Here is a 23266-nt window from a genome sequence, read left to right as displayed (position 1 = left end):
TCGGCCCTCCTCAGGCCACTGGGGGATCTACATATCCCCAATGAGGGGCAAATTGCTCCCTCAGGTTGATTATGTCTCAAATATATTAAGAGTATTTAATAACTAGGGTTATGACAAAAGAATATTCTTTTCATTATTCTTACTCTCGAGTATATATCAGTTAATATCTTGTATGTTTTTTTCATAGAATGATGTGGTTCTCGATTAACCAACTGTGTCTGTGTCGAATATATCGGATATATACTCGAGAGTCAAAACAATGATGAGAATATTCTCTTGTCATAGACTTATTAATAACTTACAAGAAACTAAATAAATAAACTATAAAATAAGAAAATCAAAAGTAAAAATAAAAATAATTCGCCCCAAACCATCCAACACCCGGTTCTCTAACCAATATTTAAAAAAAACTATAAATGTACCAAACCTCAAAGGAAAATAAAAAGAAAACGATGACAACAACAATCGCTCCTGATGATAATCGAATGCACCGGTAGAAAGCGCTTGATTACAATATAGCAGAACAACTTTTGGGCGCCTTTCTATACATATGTCGGTCGAAATTTACAATTACAGTTCGGCGAATGGAAAAACTATCCAGAAAAATCGGAAAAAAAGAATAATACTGTTGTGTCCCACCAGATGTGCTTGCTTGTTGCTAATATATATATATATATATATATATATATATATATATATATATATATATATATATATATATTGTAACGTAAAATTATATCGTCGTCATAATGCAGAAAAGACCAGATGATCTTTTCCCTTTTGAGAAATCTAACCTTTTGAATTAATTTTTTTCTTTGAGTAAAAATAAGCTTTTGATAATACTAGGTACCATTAAAGCATTGTTTACTAAGGAACTCCAGCGTCTTGCGACGCAATAGGGAGTCAAAGTGTGACATGGTTTTCAATTTCTAGCTAGATCCCGTGTCCCTTCAGTTTCTTTCCGTTGCAATTACAACTCTCTATTGTCTGTTTGCAGTTCATTTTTGGTCTTCCTTTTTTTCCATCGGAGTTCCATTACAGCGCTTGGTTGATAATCCTCTCTTGGGCCAATCTTAGGATATGCCTGAGCCAGACTAGACGTTGTTTGCAGATTATTATCAATACTACATGTTAATGCCATCTCTTGGTTTGTAATTCGATCGCTCCATTTGACTCCTGGACTCTTTTAAAGGCACTTCAGAAGTAGATTAACCCGCAATGTTATTATTAATTACTAACAAGACCGTATAAGATAATGAGAAAAAAAATTGAACATACCTGTTATTCTTATAATAGAGGAATTTTCTATATCTATGTATCAATTGCCAGCTTCAGCAAAACGAATATGTTACCTATCCTAGAACGGGTATTATATGTATGAAATAACTGTACCTTCCCTAGGACAGGAAATTTACAGCACCTATATGGAAAAATTTTATTACGTAGGGCAGGTAATGTACAAAACATATTTAAAATAGTTTACATAATTTTATGTTGTGCTTTCTTTTCTGTTTGTCATAGGTAAGCGTTTGTTTTTACACCAGAGTGCTATAGTGAAGAAGCACATTATTCTTAATTAAAAAGTCAAATATATTACATGATTTTAGGTTTTAATCACTTTTATGCACGTCACAGGGAGGATTTTCTTTGTTTTTTCCTATGAGTACTATACTGCACAAGTCCCTTATTTCTTGAGTAGGATAATGTAGAAGTACGTCATTTCTAAGATATAGATGCAACTACTCAATAATTTTACATAATTTTCTCTTGTGCTAACTTTTCCGTGTGTTAGAGTTTGTTTTTACATCAGAGTGTTATAGAAAAGAAGCACCTTATTTCTTATATAAATGTCACATAACTCGAATATATGACATGATTTTCGGTTTTGATTACTTTTATGTACGTTTTAAGTAAGAATTCCTTCGTTTTTCATATGGTTACTATACTGTACAAGTACCTTATTTCTTGGGTAGAATACTGCACAAGTACCTTATTTATTGTGTAAGATACTGTACAAGTACCTTTGTAATGTTATGGCCCTTTAGGCTGTGATCATAGCGTAGTATCTGTTAACTGTGGCAAGCGGGGTCAATGGTCAAAACATTATTATTATTGTAATTGGATTCTTATTAATTGATTTGAGCGACGGATGGTCGCTGGATCAGTTATTATGATTAGAAGAATAAACAATTAAATTGGGGAAGAAATGATTGACGTGTGAATCGCAAAAGGAATGTGAAAATAGAAAATATATGTAAACATTATTTTGGGGTTTTGAATAAACAAATAACTAGCTATGGACATTAGGTTGATCTGAGACACGTAATTAGGTGACATAAGAGAACACGTGATGTAGTTAATTTTGAAGAGATTCAGAGAGTTGAGGATTGACCACCAAAGCGGACAGATGTCTAGACAGGGGTGGACAGACAGCTAGGGAGCGAGCTGTAAGAATAGAAATGTAGACGAACTGCAGATCCTGTGAAAACCATTTGAGACAACTGTAATAAATTTATATTATAAAAATATAAAGAGTTGTTTTAATGGTTTCACAAATAAGAACAGATGTCTCAATTGGATGGTGCTGATCGTTTCATGGTTCGTCACGGAGCAGCGGGAAGATACAGAATAACTCTTCAAGAAAAAAGGTATGAAGCATATATTATTCTTCTTAAATATGAACTGTAAAAATATCCCGTGTGATAAGTCTGATACAACATGACTCAGTTTACACGTCAATATCATGTCCCCCTGGCTAAACAACATCCATACGATTTATACGTTTACTATCTGTCTGTTAAAAGAACAATATCTTACATCCACTAGATAACACATGAGACATTTTAATATATCATCTCCTCCAATATAAACCAATATACAACACTTTTTTTTAATTTAAAAATGAAAGAACTAAATACTTGTATGAAATTTACTGTTGTGCTAAAGTTTCTGTACGTCAGGGGTAAGAACTTGCTTTTTAATCTGGGTGATATAATAAAGAAGCACATTATTTTTCATATGAAAGTCATACTACTCGAATATTTAATGGGATTTAAGGTTTTAATCCTTTATGTACGTCACAGATAAGATATTCTTTGTTTTTTCTCATGTTAGTAATATACTGAACAAGTACCATATTTCTTGGGTAGGATACTGTGCAAGTACCTTATTTCTAATGTAAAGATGAAACTACTCAATGATTTTACATAAGTTTTTCGTATGAGTACTATACTGTACAAGTACCTTATTGCTTGGATATAATTCCTTGTACACATAAATACATTAAAAAAGTAAGTGCCCATTGTATGTTATTTTTGGAATATGACATCTATAAACATATACAAACCTATCCATTACATATAATTCATAATGATCAGTTAATTAGTTTTGGAGTGGATCCAAGACACTAACATATATAATCATATACACATAATTAAAATTCATAATGATCGGTTAATTAGTTCAGGAATGAATCCAATACATACAAATATATAAACATATACTAAATATTCATACTGATGGGTAAATTAGTTTATGAGTGAATCCAATAATAGAAATATACAATCAAATACACATTATTAAAATTCAAAATGACCGGTTAATTAGTTTAGGAGTTAATCCAATACATAGAGATATATACACATATACACATAATTAAAATTCAGTTAATTAGTTTAGAGGTGAATCCAATAATACATATCTATAATCATGTACACATCCTTAAAATTATTAATGATCGGTTAATTAATTTAGGAGTGAATCAAATACATAGAAATATACAGACATATACACATAAATAAAATTCACAATGATCGGTTAATTAGTTTAGAAGTGAATTCAATACATAGAAATATATAATCATACACACATAATTAAAATTATTAATGATAGGTTAATTAGGTTAGATGTGAATCCAATGCATACAAATATATAATCATATACACATAATTAAAATACATTCTGATCGGTTAATTAGTTTAGGAGTGAATCCAATACATACAAGTATATAAACATATACAAATCCTTAAAATTAATAATGATTGGTTAATTAGTTTAGAAGTGAATTCAATACAAAGAAATGACTCCAATGCATACAAATATATCAACATATACACACTCTTAAAATTCATAATGATCGGTTAATTAGTTTATGAGTGAATCCAATAATAGAAATATATAATCATACACGCATAATTAAAATTTATAATGATCGGTTAATTGGTTTAAGAGTTAATCAAATACAAAATTCAATTACTTGATCTATTTACGTGATTATTGGAATGTAACAAATAAGCCGATATATAATATATCCTATATATTTAGAATATGACATTTTCGTTATATGCAGCCAGAACATTTTTCTGTATTTTTTTTTACATAAAAATGTTTTTGTATAATTATTACGTCACTTTTTAAAGTCAAGAATATTGTAACAACAACAAAAAAAGAAACGTTAGAGCTTGAAACCGCAATACTGTTGTTAGTAACCGATGACGGTACCCGCTGCATCAAAGAGACAACTGCTTTCCACCCCTTGTAAATTTACTAAATAAATAAATCTGTTACAGATCGTGCGCATGCGCACAACGAATCCATGGGCGCTATGCTCGTCAAGTTTACATTTCTTTCAGGTTTGAATCCCTTTTGTGAATCCCGTAGCAATTGTTTTAACCGATTAAATAACCCTAATAACATTCTGCACTCTATATGCAATCTTTTGAGCTACTGTGCTCCGTATAGCGATCGTCCGTGTAGGAGGAAATACAATTGAAAAAACGGAGACAGACACACGCACACAAAGACATAGTGAGATTTATATATTAGACTATCAAGGCCACCTGGCGTTGCTCGGGACCGTATAAGACAATGAGAAAAAGTTTGAACATACCTGTTATTCCTAGAATAGAGGAAGTTTTTGTGCTTATATATCATTGGTCATCTTGTGCAAAAAAATATTTTACCTACGCTAGGACAGGTTGTGTAATCACAACATATTCACAAAAAAAATTCCTTACCTAACGCGGATATGTACATAAGTTCTGTTGTCACAGGTAAGAATGTGTTTGTTTTTACATCAGCGTGCTATAGTGAAAAAGCACCGGATTTTTTATATAAATGTTATATAATATATTCGTACTACTCGAATATATTACATAATTTTCGATTTTGATAACTTATGTACTTCACAGATAAGAATTTCTTTGTTTTTCATATGGGTACTTCACTGTACAAGTAACTTATTTCCTGAGTAGGATACTGTAGAAGTACTTTTTTTCTAATTTAAAAATGAAAGAACTCGATACTTTAAGTAATTTTCTGGTGTGCTAAATTTTCTGTGCGTCTAGAGTAAGAATTCGTTTTGTTTTTTCATCTAATGCTATAGTGAAGAAGCACCTTATTTCTATTTCTCATTTAAAAGTTATGCTATTCGAATATATAACGTGATTTTCGATTTTAATGACTTTTATGCACGTCACAGGTAAGGATTTCATTTGTTATTCATATGAGTACTATACTACACAAGCACCTTATTTCTTGAGTAGGATAATGTACAAGTACCTTATTTCTAATATATAGATTAAACTACTGTATGATTTTAGATAATTTTCTGTTGTGCAAACTTTTCCGTATGTCATAGGTGAGAGTTTGTTTTTATATTAGAGTGCTATATTAAAGAAGCACCTTATTTCTTATATAAATGTCATACTACTCGAAAATATTACATAATTTTCGGTTTGGATTACTTTTATGTACGTCACAGGTAAGATTTCCTTTGTTTTTAATATGGATACTATACTGTACAAGTACCTTATTTATCGAGTAGGATACTGTACAAGTATCTTTTCTCTAATGTAAAAATGAAAAAACTCGATACGTTTATGTAAATTTCTGTTGTGTTACATTTTCTGTACGCCAGGGGTAAGAATTTGTTTTATTATCTGGGTTCTATAATGAAGAAGCACCTTATTTCTCATATGTAAGTCATACTACTCGAATATTAACGTGATTTTCGGTTTTAATAACTTTCGTGTATGTCACAGGTAAGATTTTCTTTGTTTTTTTCATGAGTACTATACTACACAAGTACCTTATTACTTTGATAGAATTTCTCGTACACACAAATACATTAAAAACTGATCATTGTATGTGATTTTTAGATTATGACTATACATAGAAATATATATATTACATTAAATTTATAATGATCAGTTAATTAGTATCGGAGTGAACCCAATACATACAAGTATATACGTATACTAATCATTCATAATGATCGGTTAATTAGTTTAGGAGTGAATCCAATACATAGAAATATATAAACATATACACATAATTATAATTCATAATGATCGGTTAATTAGTTTAGGAGTGAATCCAATACATAGAAATATATAAACATATACTCATAATTATAATTCATAATGATCGGTTAATTAGTTTAGGAGTGATTCCAATACAGAAAAATACATAAACATATACACATAATTAAAATTCCCCATGATCGGTTAATTAGTTTAGGACTGAATCCAATACATACAAATATATAATCATATAAACATATTTAAAATTCATAATGGTCTGTCAATTAGTTTAGGGTTGAATCCAAGATATAGAAATATATAAACATATACACATAATTAATATTCTTAATAATCGGTTTAGGAGTAGATCCAATACACATGCCATTACTTGATCTATTTCCGTGACTTTTGGAATGTAACAAATAAGCTGATATATCATATATATTTTGAATATGACATTTTCGTTACGTAAATCAAAACATTCTTCTGTATTTTTTTTTAATAAAAATGTTCTTATTACATAACATTTACAAATCAAGAATATCGGAATGGTGGAGATCGAAACCGCAACACTTATGCTAGCAGTCGGTTACGCTATCCGTTGCACCAAAGGGACAACGGCTTCAATAGCGCTGTGAAATATCTTAATACATATATTTCTCTTTTACTCGATGTACGCATGCACACAATGACGTCATTGTGCTACGCTCGTCTAGGTGTTATTGCTTTCAAGTTTGAACCCTTTTTGAAGCTCTTAGCAATTATTTTTATCGATTAAATGCGCCTAATAAAATTTTGCACCAAAAATGTAATCTCTTGAGCTTTTGCACTCCGTCCAACGATCATCCGTCTAGGAGGAGATACAATTTGAAAAACAGAGACAGACACACACACAGACATAGTGAGATTTATATATTAGATTATATAATTAATTAAAGTAAACCAATTAATACTGCACCAGTAAAATACTTCATCAAGTCAAATCACATACAATTAGTCCTTCATTAAATAAAGCGGCTTGTCATTAGTTGGTTAAACTCGTGTTCTAGATAGCTTTTTAGTTGTATCCGCGCATATCTATAATAAGCTGCGTTTATGTCCTTCCGTCTGTCACATTTTACTTTAAAATAGCATTTTAGATTCGTCTACGCATCCATATAAGAAAAGCTTACCATTCGTTGCAAAACGCGCAGATTAAAAAGAAGCCTGTTAAGAAAATATGCCCCCTTTCTTTGTCGCTACACAAGAAAGAGAGAGAGAGAGAGAGAGAGAGAGAAAGAGAGCGCGCTATATATATATATATATATATATATATATATATATATATATATATATATATATATATATATATATATATATATTTGCTTTCACAAGTGACGGCACGGCCCTTGACAAATTCGTCCACGCAATTCCGAACACCATAGCCGAATCAACACGCTACACCATGAACGAGATCGTTGAATTAACACACACGTTCCCAAGCAGCATCGAACAATCTCGGCGAATCGACACGCCACGGTACGAAATGCAATAACACGATACACGTTATCAACGCAGTAAAGGTCCCGGGTTCACTTTTCATCGCAGGTAGGTCTGACTCATACGCTTGCGCGCTTCTGCGCAAACTCAACAATTCTTTACTTACTACTTTCATTCTTTTCTTTGCATCAACGATTTTCTCATGCAATGACGATATTGCAAAGATTACTGCAAAGAAGGTGGGTTCCCTCGACCGCACTAGAAAATTACTCAGACCTGAAAATATTCTGCATGTCCACAAAGCCACCATTCACCCATGCATAGACGATTTTGACCACATCTGAGTTGATGCATCCACACTTAGACAGGGTACAAAAAGAGTGCCCAATCTAATAGTTCCCGCACTATCAACCAAGCTACAACCTCTGTCCAATCGCCGCAATGATGCATCCCCGTCTTTTACAAGTACTTTAATTAGATATTCTCTGATGAAATCCTTGTACTTGTACCCACTCGATGCACATAGCCCTGATAAATCCGTCGAGCAGCAAAATCACACCTCTTCTGTGCAGAGGTTCGTAGATGCCGCATAGCCTTCTATTCTAAAAGCTTCTTCTCTCAGACTCTTAAACTTTAGAACTCCCTCTCTACGTTCTGCCTTCCTGACTGCGTAACTAAGCAGGGATGCAAATGTATTTGAAATGACGCCACCAGCAGGGAAAATAAAAACGAAATCACGCTAGAGACAGGAATAACGTTCAAGATCACGTTAGAAACGTGGATGACGTTCGAGAGCACGTTCAAGACGTGGATGATGTCAAGGCCGTAACAACGAAGAAATAAATGTCGTTATAAAAAAAACGAGTTAAAGTTAGTTCCTAGTATTTGCTTCTTTTGGGACTGAGCATAGTACGTGCTGGTACCCGGACTACGTTACAACTGTACTAATACGCAGAAGTTTCAATGTAATGTGAACCGACAACTCTCTCATGTTGAAATTGAGTTTTAAGCAGTTTTTCATCAGTTGTATAACATCAGGGTAGTTGTAGTGCCATGTCGCACATGGAAAGAGACCCAGCTGCTATATCTTGTGGGCGTTCATGAGGCAACAACTTTCTGGATAAGACTCGGCTTGTGGACCTTGTTTGTGTGTATCCTTGGCGTAAAAACTGAGCCACATTGCCCAGCACTTTCTCCCCTACCTAGAATTAAACAAAACGTAAGGAAAGGAAATGACAGTCCCAACAAATACCATGATCAAACCAGACAACCACCCAAACAAAACCAATTCATCTCCTCTGGAAAATTTATAATAGTGTAGTGAATCCCTGACAAACCCGTTTAGCAACAAAATCACCCCCCTTCTTACTTGAGCTCCCTAAATGTCAGAAAGTGTTCTATTCTAATAGCTTCTTCTTTAGAACGGCTAGATTTCGGAATTTTCTTCTTGCTACTTGATTCCCTTACTGCACTGACATGCAGGAGTTTAAATACAACGTAAACCAACATCTTAATCTTTCTTATGCCTGGTCCCAGTCAGTAGCCCTTTATGTCCAAGTGCTTTGTTTGGGGGTGAAGGTTAGCAAAAAAAAAAAAAAAGAGAGAAAGAAAAATAATAATAAACATAGAGTGAACATGAGTAAAAAAAAAATAAAAAAATAAAAATGTTTGTGGGTCTCTGTAGGATATGTCATATTTAATCTTCCGCCAAACCAGATGTCACTTGATCGATGCTCATTAAGTTATTTACAAAAAAGAAGTGTTAAGTTTCACTTTATTTAACCTCATACTATCCCGCCTTCCACACGGTCTCAAATCTTTATACGTGAATCAAATAAACCAGAAACTAAATTAATTACATGTAAAGTCCATATGTATTAGCATTTCATCTTGGAACCGTGAGTACATTCTCGTGGAACTATATAATAACCAAATCTCCATTAAAATGAAGTTAGCTACGTGCATATGTTTATATACTTTAATGTATAGATTCGACCTCTACAATAATTAACCAATCATTATGACCTTTGAAACACAGCAGTTAGGCGTAAGGATTGGTAGTATGAACTACTTTTAGTTTGATTTAGTTTAATGAAAAGAGGATAAAGATTAGGATGGAAACCTTTCGCGAAAGTTAAGATACCTTCGCATTTTATAAAATTTTAATAATAAATATTAGACATCAAATCTCTAACATTATATGAATGCAACTTTGTCAGTGTGTGTAACTTCGTTCCTTATAAACTCTGAAACGATCGAACAGATTTTCTTTAAAATTTACAGAACTTTAGTGTATAAGTCTGGGATTGATCTTAGTTAAGTTCTGTCTCAGAATATCCCCGATAATTACCGATAATCGATAAATTAAACCGTTACTTTAATTTATCTACTGTTGGTAAAGCCTTTTTGTCCGTTTCGTCGCTTAGCAACAATGATAGAACAACGGGTCATGAAAATTCTACTGTGGGTAAGTTTATAGCGTGTTTTTATTTTTTATTTATTTATTTTATTTTTTTTTTTTTTGCATGACGTGGTGTGTAGGTTCAAACACCGCACGTAAATTTCTTAATTTTTTTCAATGACTGCAAACAATTTTATCAGACTTGAAAATGTACGTATTTTTGTTTGTTTATTTATTTATTTATTTATTTATTTATTTTTGCATGACGTGGTCTGTAGGTTCTAACCCCGCACGTAAATTTCTTAATGTTTTTTTTTTCGTTAACTGGAGAGAAGTTTATATAAAATAATTTTATAAAAGTAGGTTCTCTAGATTGCAATGTAAAGTAGGTTCTCTAGAGTGCAATGTAGAATAACATATTTTGAACAAGTTACTGCATGGGGCCATGTGAAGCTTCCTCCCGGGTGGTTTCATGGATTTCGATGACAATAAAAATATAAGAGTGTGAAATATTCGTTAATCATCATTCAATCCTGGACAACGTCGGGTGTCTCTGTTAGTCACAACTATTTTTAACATTTCAGTTTCGTTGGAATATTTTAATAACATGGTCTCCTATTAAAAAGTTCAAATATATCAGATTTGCATAAATTTGCTAGATGATCATTAGACGTTAATTAATAATGTCACGCATGCCTCTCCTGCTTGAGGATACGGAGAGTGCACACGTGACAAGGGCAAAAAAAACTGAAATGGAATTTGAAAATACAGAAAAAAGGGAGATGGATTCTTTTATAACGGGTTTCTTTTATCAAATATTTATATCATGCGGACAAGAGGTATGGCTTGTTAAGATCTCATTAAGGTTCAAATTTCCTTTTAATTAAAAAAAAGGTTGAAACAAGAAACACCGGATGCGAGAAATAACGGAGACGACACAATTTCAAATAATATAAAATAAATTTATTAAAGATTGGGAGAAGAAAAATTTAACGAAAAGAAATCATTCAAAATTATGGTATTTGGGATATTCAGAGCGATTAAGAACTGAGCGAAAATTCTGAAAAAAAAGAAGAAATTAATGCCGTAAGTGGAAATTACGCATTAACACAGAAGATATGGTTTTCAGTCTGATATAGAGAACCTATTTACAATGCCTCCCCACGGGACAGAGTTAGACACCAGGGTCGTTTTTTAGTGTGAAGAAAAGGTACAAAAATAAAAATTGTCTCAGTCGTGAAGGATTTCTCCTCCACTGAAAGAGAACAAGAAATGGAAGTGCCGCATCTGAAGAACAGATGGTATTTATTTGCTCCCCCACTGAGCAAATTAGGCACAAGGCCGTTTTTAATGTGAGGTAAAAACCAGCTCCCCTAAAAGGGGTCACTCTGGTTACCAAAAATAATAATTGTCCCAGTATAGAGGGTTTCCCCTCCATTGACTGGTACAAATTATCTTAAGTGCAGCATCTGAAGAACAGATACTACACTTTGATCTCGGCCAAAAGGCCAAGTAAGAGAAGTGAGCAAACATAAACTCACAGTTTTTGTTGTTGTTTTTGTTTTGTCTCTTTCTTTTCATATCTTGTCTATAGCATATTCAGTCTGAGAAGGGGAGGGGTCTTTTAGAGAAAGACGAAAAAGTTCAAACAATAAACTCAATGTTTGTTGGCCACTTTTTTATCGTATTCTTTTCACGTTGTTGTTATGCGTTGGTATTTGCTATTATTCGTTTTCAGTTTTCAAGATAATGTTTTTCTTTTCTTTTTTCCTTCGCTTCGATGCTCGGAAGCACGTCATGCTCGCTTGAGGGCCGTAAAAAATGAGGCTGAATCCTCAAAGAAATGAGAAAAGGAAAGGCTTTCGCCAGAGTTGCCAGACTATAATAAATGTTTGAAGCCAAATTTTGCAGGAAAAGGGCCCAAAAAAGGCCAAATTGAAACCTGAGGCCACGCTTTTAGAAACAAAAAAGCCCAAAAAAGGCCAAATAGAAAATTTTCTGTATTAATGCTATATAAAGAAAAATGGTTATATTGAAGATGTTAACTGGGATGTTAGCTTCCAAATATTTTTGTTTTTTTTTAATTTATTTTCTATTGTTTTCATACCAGTAAATTTAAGACGTTCCCCATGAGACTGAAATCATGGGTTTTTATATATGCTTTGGGGGAAATTATTATTATTTTTTGTTAGATAAACACATTTGTGCTAAGGAACATTAAAAATAAATTCTACAGTTTACATATCATTTTTAAAGCATACGAGAGAAATTTAAAGAATATTTGAAAGTGTTATATGTAATGAATTGTTGATAAATTTGCAGATGAGTATCCCAATCTAAATCCTACTCTTTAAAAGTAAGATTCTTCTTTTTTAGGCAATTACATGTTGAAAAAAACATTATTTTAGAATTTAGAGTTGGGAATTAGTTTTGTCTATAAATCTAATGTACATTTATAACCCAATTCAAACCAATCATTTATCCAAATAGCATTTTAAAAGTATATGACCAGATTTCTTTGAGCTAAGTGAGATAAACTGTGTGTGTATTTGGGGGGGGTGAAAAAAACTTCATTAGCTCTACCACAAACCCTAAGTCTGTGTGGCAACAGTTCTCTCAAATCCCTCTCTTAATTTTATCATTTTAATCTTAAGTTCAGGTGCCCCCCCCAAAAAAAAAAACGAATGCTTTACATCTTATAACTAAAATGATTAGATGCCATTCAAAAGCTATCTGGCCAAAAAGTGAGAGGTCATGTTACATTAAACTTGTATGCAAAACTGACCCCTTAATCAAAATTCTAAAATAAATTCCGTTTTTTTTTTTACTCAAGTTTTTCAGAATGTTGATACTAGTAATGCATAATTAATCAGGATTGGGAATCAGAAAACTTGGAACTTTTGAGGTATTGGAATTGGAAAAATTATAGCCTTATTTTCGATTCTAAAAACGATTCCTTTAAATTCTTTTCTTGACCATAAACATGAAACAAACATGATGTACTTATTTATTAGAAGGTTGTTTATTTATAGCGTAAAACCAAAGGTCACAAATTAGAGATTAGGAAGCCTATTCCTTAAATTCACCATAGACTCTCTAAGTTTAATGTAATTTTCTTAAATCGTAAAATATGATAAACAAAGTAAATATTCTCGAGTTCATTTGCCTACTCCTTTATCAAGTTTTTAAAATGTTAAAATTTCTTTTTGTGCCCATTTGCTAAAATTCTAAATGAGCCAATCAGAGAGATCATTGTTAATATTATGGAATTTATAATGCTAGAACAAGTTTAGCTTTTTTTTTTCGTTGTCTGGTCTCTGAAATAATGTTATATTGTACTGTTTTCAGTTTGGGCACAAGTTAGAAACATGGATGAAAATCTCACTATGAGTTTATCAATTTTTTTATACAAAGCATAAAAGGAAACAATTTAAAACTTTGTCGAATTTAAAAAAAAAAATTACATTTAAAAGTATCCCTCCAAAAGAATGAGATACTACATGTTTAAAAAATTATGCGTGAACACATTTTTATGACTTAACAATGACATATTTTATGCTAAAGTTTGATTAGGAATTAGACAAAAATTTAAAACAAACAAAATTGGTTACATATCCTTGAAACACTGTCTGGTCCGAAAGTGGGATCAGTTTATGTTATATTTATGTTCGAAACTGATGTTTTGTTGCTTCATTAGCTTTTACCAAATAGTTTTTCAGGCTGTTTATATGTAATTGCCTAAAAATTGGGGAATCACATTTTTCTTTTTTGGTGAATTTGTTACACGAATGACCCGGTCTAAGCTGGGTTGACATGCTAGTATATATATGTGTATAGGTGTATATGCATATATGTATGTTCATGAATTAAAATGTGGCACGCGTCTGCGGATGAAATGTCAGAAATTGACAAGCTAAATGGGAATTGTTTCAATATTTCTCACAAATATAAACAAACCTTGTTATTGTTATGAAAAATGTAACAGAAAGGAATCTGGTTATGTGGATGTTTTGAAAAGATTGACAGGAAAAAGTGACAGAAGGAAAAAGACTGCAGTTGGAGATTTGATTGTCAACCGAGTGGATGCCACGATAACTCTCTCTGTCGGTCCCCCCTCTCTCTATATATATACCATAAGCAAGAACAACAGGAGAAATAAAAAACGGACTGTTGCTTACACCAATTGTTGTTGTGTTATGAATTCTTAAAAAGGGTTTATAATATAACAAATTAAGATGGAGTACAGAGATGTAATAATACCTTATTATAAATTTATAATTGCAAATTGGTGACAAAAAAAACAAAAACAAAACAAGAGCGAATAATTTTATAAGAATGTAGTATTTACAAAAATACCGGAAAAATGTTTAAAAATGAAATAAAAACAGTTTTGTCATGAAAAAGAAATACTGATAGTTTTTTTACAGGGGGGGGTCATCACTTATCAAGGCCCAGAGGCCACTCGAGGATAAGGGTTAAGTGCTATACATTTGTCATTGTGATTTTAGCGTAATAAACATTAGTGGGAATTTTATAACTTGAATTACTTGGGGGGGAGGGCAGTTCAATAAGAACTTGTTCACGTTGGACTTGAAGACAATCAGATTGTAGTCAGCTGGAAAGCAGGCAAACGGAATAGAGTTCCACAGGCGAGCAGTTCTAAGAAGCCCTGTTCATGGAATCAACGTTTAGGTGTAGGCACAGATAAAGAGTGTGGGAAATTGTTGATAGTGGTTCTGGCTAGACGAGTGTTTTTTGTGAGAGTATGGCGAGGGGGGACCATAGATTGAAGTTCAGATGAGCACCCGCCATGAAAGTAATGATAAAGCAGAGACAGGCTCGCTACGTCTCTTCTGTGGGAGAGAGGTTGCAGGGAAGAGAAAAGGGCATCCCCCACTAAGCTACGAAGTCTATTTTGAACTCTGTCAAGACAAGACAAGCTGTTTCTAGTAGCGACTGCCCATATGTGGCAATAGTACTTCATCGTTCGCCGAACCTGGCTTTTATATAGGTAGAGAATTAGGAGTGAGATATCTATTGGAGCGGTAGAAGGATCCCACCATTTTTCCAACGGCCTTGGCAACGAATTTGATGTATGTGTTCTATTTCAGATCAGGAGTAAAAGTTAGTCCCAGAAGCTTGTCAAAACATGAAGCCTCCTCAAGACGAGAGCCATTCATTTCAATTGATGCCAGATGGGGATCAGAGCGTTGATGATGTAAAGATAGAAGCTTGGTTTTAGATGCATTAAAAGTAACCAGTCGCCTCTTTCCCGATTGCACTATGTGCTCAAGATCAGAGGAGAGAGAACCAGAGAGAACTTAAATTATTAATATATTTAATATAGGTAGAGAATTGCATCAGGAGGGAGATATCTATTGGAGCGGTAAAAAGATCGCACCATTTTTCCAGCTACTTTGGCATGGATTTGATATACGTGTTTGTTAATTATAAAGAAATTAAGTATAAAACTATTTCTTTAGAATTAAGAGTGGGAGATCAGCTTCACACATACATTTGATGTAAAATGAGCTTCTTTTTCCGAGATATTCTAGCGTTTTAGAGCAGTTAACCACATTTTTTATGGGAGTTAAATTCTCTGTATTTTAGAGGGTATCTTCTGTTTTTGATGATTACGCATGTCAGACGGATTTACCGTTAGTAGTAAAAAAATTAGTGAACATCTCTCAAACGTCTGAATAGAAATGATGATCGTTTTATGTTAAATTAATATATGAAACTGATCCCTCGCTCGAAATTCTAATATAATTTTGGGAATTGTGCAAATAGTGATAAAAAAAACAACAACAAATATATAACCAACAAGTAAATGTTACGGAAGGCAAGATAAGTTCTTCTACCTACCTGGATAAGTTTTGGTAGTTTTAAAGCGTCTATTTAATTAGAAACACAAGTAGTGCCGAGTTGGTAAGTTAGAACGAGAGGATGGCCGACATCAGATATTCGACTATAAAGTCTCGATAATCGCTTAAATTACAAAAATAAAACACAATACTGATAGATATTCACGCGATAAATATCACGGTGACGCTTATTGAGTGGATTTCTATTAGTATTTTGTTTATTTTTCGAGTTTTGAGTCATTACTGACACTTTAAAAACAGCATTTTCTTGTAGGCCATGTTGTTATCGGTTAAACTTACCAACTCGGATCTACTTGTTTTTTGAACCGAATAAAAGTTTTAAAATCTGTTAAAACATTAAAAAATGCATCTAGATAAGTAGAAAAGTAACTTTATCTTTGATAACATTTGTTTGTTATATATTTGTTGATTTACCATTTTTTCATTTTGTTGTATATACTGCAAAATTCCCATAATTTTTCTTTCCGCAAATGTTTTCAAGGTGTTTACATGTAATCTATCTATCTATTATATATATATATATATATATATATATATATATATATATATATATATGAAAGTGAAAGTGTCTCTGTGTGTGTCTGTACATTTTCCTACGCAATAACTCTGTCAATTTTTAAGTCTACAAACTTGAAATTTGTTATATACAGGGTACTGAGATTTGGGAAAATCTTTGTAATCCGTTTTTGGCCAGAAATTTGGCTGTTAAGGGGTCAAAGTTCAACGATTTGACCTTTGAGAACTGTACCAAACTCCTCCGGCAATTTAGGGTCTAAACACTTGACATTTTAGATATAGGTTCCTTGGACATGGACCTAACTTAATAATTTGAGTTGAGCCCAAAAGAATAAATGTTAAGGGGTCTTAATAGGGGTCAGAGTTTTAAAAAGTTTGACCACTTTTTCTTTTCTTTTCTTTCTTTTTTTTTTTTTTTTTGCTGAACATACACCTCCAAACACCCGGGCAACGCGGGGCTGAAATGCTAGTCACTTATAAATTGCAGGGGGTGGGTATTAAGTTTAAAGTGTTAATCTGCATTATTATTATTATTATTATTATTATTATTATTATTATTGTTATTATCATTATTGGCTCACATGGAGCTTTCACACAAGTCAACAAACGATCTGATTGGAAACCTGTGGTGTTCTCTGGAAGCTGAGTGACAACAAGTCTCCCCAGACGTCCAGCCATCTCCACCTCCTTCGATAGCATTTGCAAATGAATTTGCATCATCGCAACAGCCCCTTACCATTGATTTCTCGCTGGTAGTGGCCATTGGTTTATACTGGAATTTGAGTGGCACTCAGCCTCCCCAAGATCCTAGTTCTCTTTGCGCTTGTCCAGCCGAGGTCTGGTTGGCGCTCGCTCCTCGGTCTTTCAGCCCTTATTGACCCTTCTCGGCCCTTTGATATTATTATTATTATTATTATTATTATTATTATTATTATTATTATTATCTTATTTTTTCAAATCAATCTAATAACCGACCAAATCTTTATAATCATAATAAAAATATATTTTTTGATAAAAGGAAAGCACAGAATAGTTTTAAAAAAACTCCCCTTCTCATGTTAAGAATGGTTTTCTGAATAGTACTATTATTTAGAAACTCATTCTTAACATAGGAGAGGGCGATGTTAACTTCTGTCTCTACACCATTTTGTATTTTGCATATCAATTGTCGACTATTCTCAATTTTTATTAAAAAAAAAATCCAAATGATATTTTTTACACTAAGAACAAATTAATACAAATGGACTTTGTTTTCACAGAAAAATTGCGAGGAAAATATTTGAAAAATAATATATCCATGTTATATGCACCACCTCTAAGTGCATTGTGTGCGGTTACAGATTTATATGGATTTATTTAGGGATTTATTTAACAACTTACAGATTAAATAGTAATGTAGGAACTGCTAGATATGTTATGATTAAAGTCTGATGCAAGGAACATTTTATCTCCTAAACTGTCATGACTGATTTTATTTTTAGTGAAACGGAAAACTCGGTATTTTTATGTTAGGCTTTTCCTAACACAATTACACACAAGTTGAATAATGAGTTCAGAACATTCAAAGCACTTAAGTAGCCAAACGGGATAATATATGGGTTTAAAGTACTTTATTAAAACTAAACAACTTTATTTTGGAGATCACAATCATTGCTCATTCTTTATCCCTATTTTTCTTTTACTGCTCACTAGCCCCCACTCCCACTTCGAGATTGATTTGCTTGTTCTCAGGTTTTACAAGGTATATTTAGAATGGGTTTAGAGGGCTTTACTAACCTGTCCTTTTATCTCATTTTATTTGGTTCTTTTTTGGTTGTTTGTAATTTGTCCCATTCCAGCTTACATGTCATTTTTTTATATATAAAATTAATGTTAAAACAACGTATTTGAAGTAGTATCAGGCGCATAAAGTGGATGTGATATCCAGGTGATCAATTAGTTTAGAGCAAGCTTTAAAACATTGTAAGACAAAATGTGATATGATTATTGACACTTCCTCAATCCGCCAAAAAACTTTGGCCTCGTTGTTATTTTCAATTTATTATCAATTATTATTGCAAATAAAATAAACCGACATTTTATGTATACACCACTTAAATCTTATGAGAACATTTACGATATACGGAAATTGAAATCAAAATGAGACAATGTCTTTGGAAAGGTTAAGAACAAATATTCAATTAAGAATTTATTTGTAAATAATTACTCTATATAGGTGTAATTTATAGTTACTTACCAATTATTTGTTACTTTGAAACAAAACAAATTCAGCCTCCTTTGACTATAATGTCTTTTACGTCATATCTCCACAAGTTAATAGCATAATTTGAACTCCTACATTTGATAAGATGGTAGTCCAAATTAGTTCATCAATATTTGATCTTCAATGAATGATGGTGAAAGTCGATGTTTAGATTTTGATACTAAATACTGGTTTTCTCTGACTTAACAGAAAGAATCCTGTAAATGGAGATTTTGTTTAATGAAGAGTTGTATCACAAATACTCAACAGCTTAAAAATATTTAATTACAACGTTTTCTTTAATAGTTATTACCAAATATATTTTTATATAGTCATTGGAAGAAATATATAAAAATTAAAAAAAAAAAATAAAGACAAACGTCTGAAGTCCAAACTGCTTCGAGAAGTGAAGAAAAAGACAAAATTTGGTCTTCAATCAAAATATTGAAAACCAAACTTCTTAACAAATTAATTATAACGTCTTCTTTAATAATTACTATCGAATAAATATTTTTGTAAAATAAGCAGAAAAGCCAAAATTGAGGCCAAATGTTTAAGAAAAAAAAAGCCAAATATAATTTTAGAAGGCCAAACTACTTAAAAAAAAGGCCAAATTCTCGAAATTAAAAAGCTTTTTTTTCTCCGCTTCGCATTCCTATCTAAAAATAGATTTGACAACATCCTATTTCTTCTCTCTTCTTGACCGATGAAATATTTCTGTCGGTTGAATCCTTGGCCCTCGGGACCAGATCACAGTGTAGCATCTGTTCTGCTGTTACACTTCACTTTTTCTGTCCTCGGTCAATGGAAGAGAAATCCTTCATGACTGAGATAATTCCCACTTTTGTTTACATCCAAAGTGCCCTTCTTTGGGGAGCTGGATATTCCATATCAAAACTGATCTTGCACCCAACTCTTCCCCCGTGGGGAGGTAAGTAAATATGTATCCTTACATCATCAACGCTCTGATCCCCATCTGGCATCAATTGTAATGGATGGCTCTCGTCTGGGTGAGGCCCCGTGTTTTGACAAGCTTCTGGGTTTGACCTTTACTCCTGATCTGAAATGGAACACGTACATCAAGTCTGTTGCCAAGGTCGCTGGAAAGATGATGGGATCCTTCTACCGCTCCAGAAGATATCTCACTACTGATGCAATTCTCTATCTATATAAAAGCCAAGTACGTCCAAGGATGGAATACTGTTGCCATATCTGGGCAGGAGCTGCTAAAAACAGCCTATCCTGCCTTGACAGAGTACAAAATAGACTTCGTGGCTTAGTGGGGGATGCCCTTTTCTCTACCCTGCAACCTCTCTCCCACAGAAGAGACGTTGCGAGCCTATCCTTGTTTTATCGTTATTTCCATGGCAGGTGCTCGTCTGAACTCCAATCTCTGGTCCCCCCTCGCCAATCTTTCACGAAAAACACCCATCTAGCTGAATCCACTGTGAAAAATTTCCCCCACTCTATATCTGTGCCTAAATCAAAACGCGGATTCCATGAACAAAGCTTCTTTCTTAGAACTGCACGCCTGTGGAACTCTGTTCCGTCTGCCTGCTTCCCACCGGACTACAACTTGGATGTTTTCAAGTCCAATGTTAACAAATTCCTAATGAACCGCCCCTTAAGTAAACACTTCATCAAATTTTCACACTAACGTAAGGTACTTGCAATAACCCTTATCCCTGAGTGGCTTCCGGGCCTTGATAAGCGGTGATCACTGTGTAAAAAAAAATAGATGTGGATGCGTGCTCTCGTCCCTTCAGGCTGTCTTTAGTAGTAGGATTTCAAAAAGGAATGAATTGGTGAACTCTCGCTCAGTTCAAAACAAGCATTATTTATCTTATTGCTAACGAATAAGAAGAAAATATATAACGTCGAAGTGGACGTCTATAACAATAAATGTTCCCCAAATTCTAGTTTCTTCGAGATGTGTTAAACGGCCGTAGGAGGTAAATATCAGTTCAACTACTACTTGAAAATTTGAATATTTCAGATATTACAAACGGTATGATGAATCAATGTCTTTTTTTTTGTCAATTTATTACTTCACATGTTTATTTAATTTTATTTTGTTCTACCATTCTATTTACTTTATATATATACTAGCATTTCAGCCCGGCATTTCCCGGTTGTTTGGAGGTGTATGTTGAGCAAAAAAAAAAAAGCGGTCAATTTTTTTAAACTTTGACCCTTATTATACCCCTTAACGTTTATACAGTTAAGATATCTGCTGTTGAACGGGCTTGCCTGAATCCATATTGTTTGTCGGTCAGGAGTTTAGCAGCTGTTAGGTGTTGGACTAGGGCTTGATTAACTAAGGACTCAAATATTTTGGCAAAAGCGGGAGGAGGCTAATGGGGCAATAATTTAGTGGGGGAGTTCTTTCACCAGAATTCTTGAGGACTGGTACCACAGAAGCGGTTTTCCAGCAGTCGGGAAAGCAAGATTCGCTAAGGCATTTATTGTAAAGTTTGGAGAGAACTGGAGCAATCTCAGCAGAGCATTTTTTTCAAAGATTTTCCCAAATCTCAGTACCTTGTATATCAAATTTCGAGTCTGTAAACTGAAAATTGACAGAGTTATTGCGTAGGGAAATGTATACATACAGACAGACAGACGGATAGACACGTTCACTGTTATAGATATACTAGCATTTCAGCTCGGAATTGCCCGGGTATTTGGAGGTCTATGTTGAGCAAAAAAAAAAGTCATTTTTTTTAATTTTGACCCCTATTATGACCCCTTAAAATTTATTGTTTTGGGCTCAAATCAAGTTATTAAGTTAGATCCATGTCCAAGGAACCTATATCTAGAATTTCACGTGGTTAGACCCAAAATTGTCGGAGGAGTTTGGTAGAGTTCTCCAAGGATATATCGTTATACTTTGGCCACTTAACAGCCAAATTTCTGGCCGAAAACCGATCACAAAGATTTTCCCAAATCTCAGTTACCTGTATATCAAATTTCAAGTCTGTAGACTAAAAATTGACAAAGTTATTGATATATTAATTGCGTGGATAAATGTACAGACAGACAGACACTGTCGCTTTTATAGATATACTAGCATGGGTGCCCGGCGTTGCCCAGGTGTTTGGAGGTGTATGCTGAACAAAATAACAAAAAACAAAACAAGAACGGTCAATTTTTTAAACTTTGACCCCTATTATAACCCCTTAACATTTATTGTTTAGGGCTCAAATCAAGTTATTAAGTTAGATCGATGTCCAAGGAACCTACATCTAAAATTTCAAGTGTTTAGACCCTGAATTGTCGGAGGAGTTTGGTACGGTTCTCAAAGGTCAAATCGTTGAACTTTGACCTCTTAACAGCCAAATTTCTGGCCGAAAACCGATTACAAAGATTTTCCAAAAGCTCAGTACCTTGTATATCAAATTTCGAGTCTGTAGACTAGAAATTGACAGAGTTATTGCATAGGGAAATGTACATAGACAGACACACAGACATACAGATACGTTCACTTTTATAGATATACTAGCATGGGTGCCCGGCGTTGCCCGGGTATTTGGAGATGTATTTTGAGCAAATAAAAAGTGGTCAATTTTTTTAATTTTGACCCCTATTATGACCCCTTAAAATTTATTGTTTTGGGCTCCAATCAAGTTATTAAGTTAGATCTATGTCCAATGAACATATATCTAAAATTTCAAGTGTTTAGACCGAAAAATGTTGGAGGAGTTCTCAAAGGTCAAATCGTTGAACTTTGACCCCTTAATCGCCAAATTTCTGACCAAAAACCGATCACATCGATTTTCCTAAATCCCAATACCCTGTATATCAAAATTCGAATCTGGAGACTAAAAAGTGACAGAGTTATTGCGGAGGAAAATGTACACACACGGACAGACACTTTCACTTTTATAGATATAGAGATAGATACCCGTGTCTCATCGTTTGCTGGGCAAGTAGATTAACTCAAAAAGTCTCATGCATTACTCTAAAGCGGTTTTTTTTAATGTTTACACAGGAATCACCACTTACCAAAACCAGGAGGCCACTCGAGGATAAGGGTTAATGGGCATACATTAGTCAATGTGATTATAGCGTAGTAAATATAATTAGTCAGAATTTTGTAAATTGGGTTACTTAGAGGACGGTTCATCAAGAACTTGTTTACATTGGACTTGAAGACAATCAGATTGTAGTCAGCTGGAAAGCAGGCAATCGGAAGAGAGTTTCACAGGCGTGGAACTCCGCTTGTGTGTACTGATCTACGGTGGTAACTTATAATAAAATTGATTATTTTTTACTGTATTTGATATTTTTTCTAATTTTATAGAAATGTTGTCCGGTATCTACAATTTAAAAATGAAAATTCTTATAAGAATTGCAGTAAGAAATGAAAGTTTACGGATCATTCTGAATCAATACCGTTATTACTTAGAACCCCATTCACAACATGTTAAGTATTCTGTACTTA

General features: G+C 33.4%; 1 pseudogene; it reads right to left on the bottom strand.

Moving 5' to 3' along the window:
* Positions 1 to 11490: 11490 nt before the first annotated feature.
* Positions 11491 to 11703, bottom strand: LOC145249213 (U2 spliceosomal RNA; annotated as a pseudogene).
* Positions 11704 to 23266: the final 11563 nt, after the last annotated feature.

The sequence above is a fragment of the Euprymna scolopes genome, chromosome 27 (assembly GCF_053919585.1).
Source record: "Euprymna scolopes isolate OS-2025 chromosome 27, ASM5391958v1, whole genome shotgun sequence".
In the NCBI taxonomy this organism is placed as follows: domain Eukaryota; kingdom Metazoa; phylum Mollusca; class Cephalopoda; order Sepiida; family Sepiolidae; genus Euprymna; species Euprymna scolopes.
This window is presented reverse-complemented; position numbering and strand designations above follow the sequence as displayed.